Consider the following 10,352-nt stretch of genomic DNA (forward strand, 5'->3'; position numbering starts at 1 on the left):
GTTGTTTTCCCAAAATAAAGGTTTTTATATTGAAACACATTTATCTCATAGTAATCTTAAACAATGATTAGATCCAATTTAGTATTATTAAAAAAATTATTCTATGAATGTGAACATAAAATTGATAATTAACATTATGAATTCTTCGTTTTTCCTAAATAATAGTTCAAAATATTTAAAATAAACATAAATAATAATTTATTTTTTTAAAATAACATCAAATAAGGAGACATGGCTTGCTGCCGAAAAATCTAAAACAGCGAATTCAATTTTTAATATATATTTCTAATCAAGATATTCTGTCCACAGTAGTAAGTTAATTTTTATTATATATTTTTCTTAATTTTAGACCCTCAACATATATTTGGTATAATAATGAGCACTATTAATAATATAATTAAATGAAAAAAAAAAATATTAGAACAAACATTAAATAATACTTGATTAAAGATTATCTAAAATATAACTAATTCAATTTAACTAAGTTTCCAATACACTACAAACTAACTGATGGAACTATTCCAATTATTTGAAAGTTAGTAATTTTACTTCAAATTTACATAAAATCTTACATGTATTGCTTTCAAAATATCTATATTAAAACTTTTCAATTAATATTAAATAACACACTCTTTGAGAAAATAGATATAAATATAATATATATTGATTATATATTATAAATAAATAATATAAATATCATGAGTATTAAAAAATTGAAAAATGTTTAATTTTAAATTCATAACTTCTTAAAAACTATGCTAAAATGGAATTAAATATACTGGCTTACTATTAACTTTTTAATTCTTTAAAAAAAATTATTGAAATTGCTTTAGACAACCAGTTTTAAAAAGTCTTTCCCAAATATAATTTCTTAGGTTTCCATTGGATGGCTTTTTTATTGCATTCTTAACCCAATTTATTAGTTTTAAAATTAAAAAAATATTCTATTATTTAAAAATTGCTTAAGGAGAACAATAGTAGAGAAAAACTATCAGATATAAGCAGCCTTAAGCGTTGCTTTGTAAACTATTTTTTTAATACTGCTTTCTTAAAGCTAAAAAATTATTTAAAAAATAATTAAAAAGCCATCCTAAATGGACATGAAAAAAATTGAAAGTCAAAATTTGATGCAATGTGGCCAGACATAGAAATTTAATACTAGGCCAATATTATAAAACAAATAATTTGAATGGTTTGTTTCAAGAGAAGATCCCCCATGCATGAAGGGTTCTTTACTAAGTAATTTTTTTTTTTATAAATACACCATTAGGGCATCTCCAAGCCGACCTCCAAACGCTTGAATGGAGCCTGCCTAAAGGCCAGCTCCAGACCGAACTGCAAATTTTCCAGCTATATGAGCTAAGAGTGAACAGTGGGACGCCAAATGATGGCGTTGCAGTCCATGTTCATCTCCGCCATTTTTACCACTCTACCGAACTTGTCGCCCTGGAGAAAAAAAGGATTGGAGACGGTTAACATGCAAAAGGAGGAAAACGTGTTCCATGTGCAGATGATAATCACTAACGGCATTAATTGTAGTTTCCGGGCATTTTGGAGGTGAAAATGAGATTTTCGGTTGGAGATGATCTTACATGGATGGTTTTCAGATACAAACAACTAAAAAAAAAATACCCTAAACTAACATATTTTTACTAATCTTAAGTATTTTTTTTAGTCTTATTTTTTTGACTAGAATATCTTTCAATAAAATTTAATTAACAATAAATAATAAGTATATATAAATGCAATTGTGGAATGTAAGCAGTGGCCATAATGTTTGGAACGAAAAATTTTTCGCGGACAGTTAATCCGATCCTCCCTTAAATTGCTTGCTAAAACTGTTCAAAAAGTTTATAAATAATTATTTTTTAACTATTTATTCATCTCAAAATATAATTTTAAAAATGGAAAAATAATTTATTCTCCCCCACTTTTTACACTCTCATCTAATTTATTTTCCTTAGATCTATAATAACTCGTTTATTTCTCCTTTTATTTAATTTCTTATGATCTAAGTTATTTCTATTTTTCTACTACTCTCAACATAAGTTCATTCAAAATAAACAAAAGAAAAACCAATAAAAATCGTCCAGTATTATGGTCTAGCTACATTCCTCGCTTTAGGCCCATGTCTGTCAATCAAAATATACCTGTTAAAATCACGAATTAATGAAAATAATAATAAATAAAGCTATGACAAAGTGCTGCATAAGTCTAACACTGACCGGAATCATCAGCTGTACGCAATTTTCCCAAAAAAAAGAAAAAAAATCAAAGATGTAGTCCCTCAAAGAGGCTTAGTTTCTAGGATTTAATTTGGTAATTTTCTTTTCATTTTTCTTTTAATATTTGATAAAAAGGTGAATGGCCAAGTCAAGGAAATTACTATATTGAAAAAAAAATAAGAGAAGGCTCTTTGAAGAGGGGTATTTGAATAAAGATATTTAATATGAAATAAATATATATTATAACTTTGATAATGACTTAGTAAAAAAATGAACATGTATTTGTATTAATTTCCAGGTTACATCATTTAATTATTTCAAAATTATTTAAGATTAAAATCATGATCATTCGACTTCAAATTTGATTGATATAGTTGAATCGTAACGACTCGAAGAAACAAATTTCCAATGAAATCCGAAGATCTCTCAATATCCAACATTGATTAGAAACATTAAATGCTTAAACAAAATGCTCATGATAAATAGAAAATAGATAATGAGCGCATTCATAATAGAATTGTTTGCGATTCGGGTTCAATTTGGCCAAAATGGCGAAGCCTCTAATTTTTTAGTTTAAAAATTAAAAATTTTATACAAAAAATTGTTTTAAGAAATAGTAAGAAAACTATCACGAATAAAGCCTTAGTTTCATTTGAAACTATTTTCTTAATACTTTTTAAAGCTAAAAAAATATTTTAAAAAATAATTAAAAAGCCATCCTAAATGCTTGAAATAATTGAAAGTCAGAATTTGATGCAATGTGGCCAACATAGAAAATAATACTGCAATTTAATAAAAAATAATTTTGATGTTTGTTTAGAGAAATCCCCATGCATGATGGTTTTTACAATAAGTATTTTTTTTTATAAATACACCTATTACACGGATGTTTTCATCAAACAACTAAAAAATACCTAAACTCAACATATTTTTACTAATCTTAAATTTTTTAGTCATATTTCTTTGGCTAGAATTCTTCAAAAAAATTTAATTAAAATAAATAATAATTTTTAAAAATTTATTTTAAATGAATGACTTATATAAATAATTGTGGATTAAGTAGTGGCCCATTAATTGAGCGGAAAATTTTCGCGGACATTATCCGCCCTAAAATTGGAACAATTATTAGGTCTGGTGACCAGACTAGCTCTACGTCAGTCACCACTTAGATCGCGCCACATGGTCTTACTATTTATTATGCGGCCTGACGACTTGACCCGGACCGGAACCCGGGAATGCTATGTTCGCGTATTGCTAGGTATTACTCGGTATTTGCTCGGTATTGCTCGATATTGCTAGGTATTGCTTGGAAATAACGAGAAATACCGCTCTGTGAAGACCAATACCGAGCAATACCGACTAATACCCAGTTTTTCTAAAAAACTCGGTATTGCTCGGTATTACTCGGTATTGCTCGATATTTGTCTTCACATAATGGTATTTCTCGTTATTGCCGAGCAAAATCGACAAATACCTAGCAATACCGAGCAATACCGGGTTGTCATGGATTTAAAAAACTCACGTGCGACATACCCACTATTTGCCGGGTCGGATCCGCGGTTTTGTGCCTGCTACGTGGCGCGATCTCAGTGCCGGCAGAACGTAGCTCTACGTCCGTTCATCGGACCAAATAAAAGTTCCTCAAATTGCTCAAACTGTTCAAAAAAATATAAATAATTATTTTTTATTATTTATTTATCTCAAAATAAAATAAAAAATAAAAAATAATTTTCCCCCACTTTCACACTCTCAGTATATTTATTTTCCTTAGATCTGATAATTTATTTCTCTTTTATTTAATTTTCTTATGATTAAGTTATTCTATTTTCTTACTACCTCACCATACATCATTCAAAAAAAAAAAAAAAATCTCCATATTTATGGCAGCTACATTCTGCGCTTTAGGCTGCTGGTCATCAATAGTACCTGTAAAATCACAATTAATTGAAAATAATAATTAAATAAAGCTATGACAAGTGCTCATAGCTAACAACTACAGCATAGAATGTCCCAATTTTCCAAAAAAAGAAAAAAAATACAAATGGTATGTACCTCAAAGGGCTAGTTTCTAGGATTTATTGTAATTTCTTTTCATTTTTCTTTAATATTTGATAAATAAGTGATGGCCAAGTCAAGGAAATTATATATTTGAAAAAAAATAAGGTCTTTGAAGGGGGTATTGATAAAACTATATTAAAATGCAAATGATAATTAATATTATAATTGATATGACTTATAAAAAAAATGACATGATTTGTATAAATTTCGAGGTAATCTTTAATTTCAAAATTTTTAAGATTAAATCATGATCATTCGAACTTCAAATTTGATGTGATTAAAGCTGAATCGAACGACTCGAAGAAACAAATCCAATGAATCCAAGATCTCTCAATTCCAACATTATTAAAACATTAAATGCTTAAAAAATGCTTCATGATAAAGAAAATAGATATGAGCCATATAATAGAATGTTTTGGATTCTGGTTCAATTGCCAAAATGCTCTTTCTAAAAAACCTATAAATAAAACCTTATTCTTCACATAAGAGAGGAGGAAGAAAAGAGAGAAATAGATAGCACTTTCACATTTGTTTAGCTATCGCCGCCAACATTCACAACCCGATATCATCGACGGCGAACACCACTAGCTAGTAATCAGTTCTATCTCCAGACCCCTATCAAGATTTAATTCTGTTGTTGGGTATTGACTATATTTATGTGGACATCATACTTCTATAATCTATATGTGAAGTCACTTAAGTAAAAAAAAAGCTAAATTCTTAAACATTGAGGCACCTTTTGATGTAATGATTGAAATTTTATTAAGAAATTTCGTAGTTAAGCCTGCTCATCCCAGATAAATTCTTAGATGGGTGACCTCCTAGAAAGTTACACCAATGAGACAAAATTTTGAGACCCTTAAGCCAAAGCGATCGAACAATATCTCGATAGTTAAGAATTTGAGCTGTTACACCATATAAGAGAAATCAAGCCTTTTTGGGGTGTTAACTATCCATATGTGAACAATTGATTTCTATAACATTTCTCAAGAAAAATCAAATATTTATTTTCAAATAATCCCCTATTTTTTAATTATCAGGAAGGGATGATTCTTGTATTATTTATTACATAATGGATTTTTTCATCTAGGCCAAGCCCTGTGGATTTTTCCCTTTTCGAATTTTTCACATAAAAAATTTTGATTTAACAACTTTTCTATGCATGTGCTTAATTTTTATACAACTCTAACACATAAAATAGATACTATACATACTCAAATTTTCCAGCACATAATAATAAATATTTTAATAGACAGTGTCTGTCAACAATATAAAATTATGTTTATGACAACTAGTTTCATGTTTAAATTAAATATGCATAAATTACTTTTTTAACTTGATTTAATATAATATGTATACAAAGATTTGGTAAGTATCAAAATTTTTATGTCAAAAGTTCTAAAATAAGGTATGCAATTTATTATGTATTAACTCATTTTTCATCCATAAATTATTTTGTGAGGCATATATCAAAATTTTCAAATAAAAGTAGAGAAATGATGTGAAAACTCAAAATTTTATAAAATGAATTTGTCTTTAAAATATAAAAATTGGTCAGTAGTGCTAAGTTGGTGGGCACAACAATAATCTTTTCTTTATTATAGTAATTCCAAATTATGCATGCAGCGCAATGGTGCTGAGTATTGTAGCACCGAGAAGAATAAATATCCTCTAACCAAATCATTCCCCTTCCCATTTTGTTTGTCTTGTTGGGGAAGAAAGGAAGAGAGGGAGAGAAAAGGTCTTCTTGAGCTTTTTTTGTCAGTTATTTTTGTTATGAAAGTTTTTTTGGTTGTTGTAAGTGATCTCTAATCTATATCTATTTTTAATGATTTTGAGTTTAGTCATTTTTTTTCTTTTGAAATTGATAAAAATATAATATCTCTCATTTCAATTAACTTTCTCTTTGCAACTTTTGGTATGTAATATATATCTTTATTATGAACATTTTTGATTAGTTTATATTGAAATTTTGCCAATTAATTTTGCTTAGATTATATTTTATTTGAAATGAGTAGAGTAAGAATGGGTGCAATGTGATCACAAGCTAATGTACAAAATTTGAATATAAGATACACGACATGCATATGATTACTATTCATTCGACATAACATGCATTTTTATATAATACATGCATATTGATGAGCACATTGAATAGATATACATATTATAATAATTACATATGATGTGTATAAAATATTTGTTATTATAATATACATGATATAAATTGCATGTAAGAACAAATAAAATGAATGAACTGATGAAATGAAAGGGGTTGATATTGATATGATTAAAAAGACTGATGACTCATATAAGATTAATGAGAAATCATGACAAATGATAGATAATATTGATGATAGATGGGACTAATGATTGATATGTGGAGACTAATGACTAATGAGTGATCGATAAAAATAATGATATATAAGATTGATGGTAGATGAGACTGCGATGAGATGAATGATGACTGATAAGACTAATGATATATAATGCTGATGATATATGACACTAATGAGTGGATATTGATGACTGGTGGTTGACGATTGATAAGAATGTTGATAAATAGGACTAATGAGTGATGAGACATGATCGATGAGGTCGATTCCTGGTGGGTTGATCACAAGATTAACGAGAATAATTTCTGTTGGGCTGACCTTATGACATATAGATACATGAACAAGAGACATGATATGAGATACAAGATACAATATACAAGATATACATGATACAATATATGCAAGATATATGATACAAGACATATGATATGATTGATTTGAATGATTGGTCGATATGATTGATTGAAAGATAAAATAAACATGACTGATGATTGATATGCAACAAGGTTGATCTTGTATTGATACAATTATATAGTGTAAGGCTAAAGACGCATGATGTATGATATATATGATACGATTGATTCACTTGATATAGAAACGATAAGAATTTGTACGATAAATTAATGTTTATATGAATATGATTTCTTGCATATTATTTCTATTTTTTACATTAATTTTAGTTATAAATTCTGATGACTTGTTGGGACAACTTTATGCTAGTTAATAGTTGTATAAGCTTATAAGGTAATGCATGAAAGTTTAATTAGGTATAACCGCATAGGATAATTTTATATTTTGTGAAGATGTTGAGAATGTATTAAGAAAACAGATAAGAAAAGAAAGAACGTGAACTTAATTAAAAGAATAAGGACGTGGTTTCATAAGAAGTGATATGTCAACAAAAAATTGTCTTGATTGGGCACGAATCTCAATGCAAAATCAAGCCGGAAACTTCCGAAATTAATATTGGGACCATCCGAACTCCGATTTCAGCAAACTTATAGTCTTACTGAGCATCTCAAGAATACAAACCAACGACACAAAATCCAACCCAATCCGAGTCCAAACGGGTCCAAATCAAGGGTTAGAAGCGTTGTTGGAAGGTTCAAACCACAATTTGGACTACCAAATAGTTTTCAAACATAACGTGCTTATAGTCAAATCGAGCGGCTCGACGAGACAAATCCAACGAGCCCAAGATCACCAAAATCCGACATCACTAAGACATTCAAATGTCCATCTAACAGTCCATGATCAAGGGATTCAACATCGGCCGTCCATCCAATCACTCCCAATTTACCCTTGATCTTTCACCTATTTACAGGCCATGCCACTCTAGAAATCTATAAATAGACCCCTTATTTCTCTTGAAAGGGGATCCAAAGCAAGAAGAGAAGAAGAGAAGAGAAGGAAGAAGACCCTTCTCGACCACCGGCGGAGTTTCGCTGGACCACCGTCGGAGTTTCGTCGGACTACCACTTGAGGCCCTCACCTTCGCCAGACCACCACCTGAGGTCCTCACCTTCATCAAAACACCACCTGAGGCCCTCGCCTTCGCCGGACCACCACATGAGGCCCTCGCCTGCGCCGGACAACCACCTGAGGCCCTCGTCTTCACCAGACCACCACCTGAGACCCTTGCTTTCACCGGACCACCGCACCTTTGCTGGACCACTGCTTAAGGGTCTGAACTCCGCCATACCAACACTTGAGGCCCTAAACTTCGCCACACCATCAACTGACACCTGAATTCTGCCAAGTCACTATCAAACTACTAACTAACGCCCCAACTTCAAAGTGACGCCAGATTTAACACTAGACTTCAGCCATACGGTTGACATTTGTAATATGATCGTCCTCAAGGATGAGTCAGCCCATTGTACTCAACTCAAATTTTAGTGAAATCTTTTCAACTGGGCTAGGCCTCGTGATTTTTCCCCTTGTTCAGGGTTTTTCACATAAAAAATCTTGTGTTCTTTGTGTGTAAGCTGGATATCCGTGCAACGCTAAGACGTAAAATTACAACTCTATCGCCGCGTATATTCTAGCTCGCAACAAGAAGTAAGTTTTCAAAACTTTGAAATATTATTTTGACCAGCTCAATTTTTTTAGGAGTATCCAAAATTGATAATTTTTTAATATTAATTTTTCATTTTTAAAGTTGATTAAAAGTGAAAGGGATGTAAAATATTTCACATATTAGAGTTTTGAATATATCAAAATTTGATCTGAAGAAAAACATATAGAGTAAAATTTTGATGTATTTGGAATGCACATTGTAGTGCAAATTGGTGTATTTAAAAATTGTTAAAATTTGGTGATTTTTAAATACACCTTAAATTCTTTGTCATCATCATTAGCTTTCTCTGCCTCCCACTATTGACTGTTGTCATTGTCGGCTATCCTTTGCCACCACTGAGTGTTATCTTTCACCTTCCACTAACTAGTGGCCATATCTATTTTGAGTTTTACAATGCATTCATTTTAATTCAAATCAAATAAAAAAATAATCATATGAATTTATTTTTTATCCATCCCAATTTAAAATAATTTCAATACATTACAATTTTCTTTCATAGCATTTTATTTTGCAATATTATATATTCTTTTTTCAAACAACAAAATCACAACTTAATTACCGTTTATTTCACTCAGACCAATATTTGAAAACTTAATGAATTTTGATTTTTTTTTCATTTTAAATGAGATCAAAAGTATCAATATTTTTTTTTTCATAGGACATTTAGGTCAATTAAGATAAATTCATACACACATCATATATATGTAAACTTTAAACTCAAAATTTTTTTTATTGATATTTAAAATTTTCAACCAATATATTAATCTAGGAGAAATTATTATGTGCAGAATTCGGATGGAAAAACCGTCCGAATATGTGTGTATACATATTGTATATATTATATATAATATGTGCACACACTGTATATAATATATGTATACAAATATGATATATATTATACTCATAATTTTTTTTTTGGGAAATTTTGGGGCCAAAGCCCTTATATTTCATAAGAAAAGTGTTACAGGAGTAAATGAAAAATAAATGACTAAACCTTGCATAAGCAGAAAAAACAAAACCTTATGCAAAGTCCGAAAAAACCACAACTATACCACCCAAATACAAAAAACAACATAAAATTCACAGATCAAAACATGAGCAATATCGTGAGATGGCTTGTAACGAAAAACCACGAGCAGCAACGATCCAGGGCTCAGCAAAAAATTGCAGGCAGAATAATCATCCAAAAGTGCTCCAGCATCCAGTATCCAACAATCAGCAAAAAGAACCTGAAAATTAAGAAAGCCAAAAGAAAAACAGGGCAGAAGCAGCAAAAAAGATCTCCAAAAGTGCTCCAGCTTCCATATAATCAGGCCTCGGCTTTTATCAACAAAAAACAGCATATCCCTGGTTGCCCCGAAGGCCCTCCAAGGGAAGGAAATAACAGAGAGTAGCAACAGTGTATGAACATTGTTCTGATAATAACCACCAAACCAGCAGAACAACAACAACAGCAGCAAAAATATACCAACCCAGCAATCAGAAATTCTCCAGTAGCTCATTGGAATTTTTCCACATAGCAACTTTTTCAATAATCAGCCTTTTGATAAGATAATGAAGAGAGGAAGAGCTACGAAACTCATTACCAAATCTCCTGCAATTTCTTTCTCTCCAAATTTGGTAAATGATGCAGCAAATCATTAGGAAATAGAA

This window comes from Dendrobium catenatum, unplaced genomic scaffold, assembly GCF_001605985.2.
Source record: "Dendrobium catenatum unplaced genomic scaffold, ASM160598v2 fragScaff_scaffold_1347, whole genome shotgun sequence".
Classification (NCBI taxonomy): Eukaryota; Viridiplantae; Streptophyta; class Magnoliopsida; order Asparagales; family Orchidaceae; genus Dendrobium; species Dendrobium catenatum.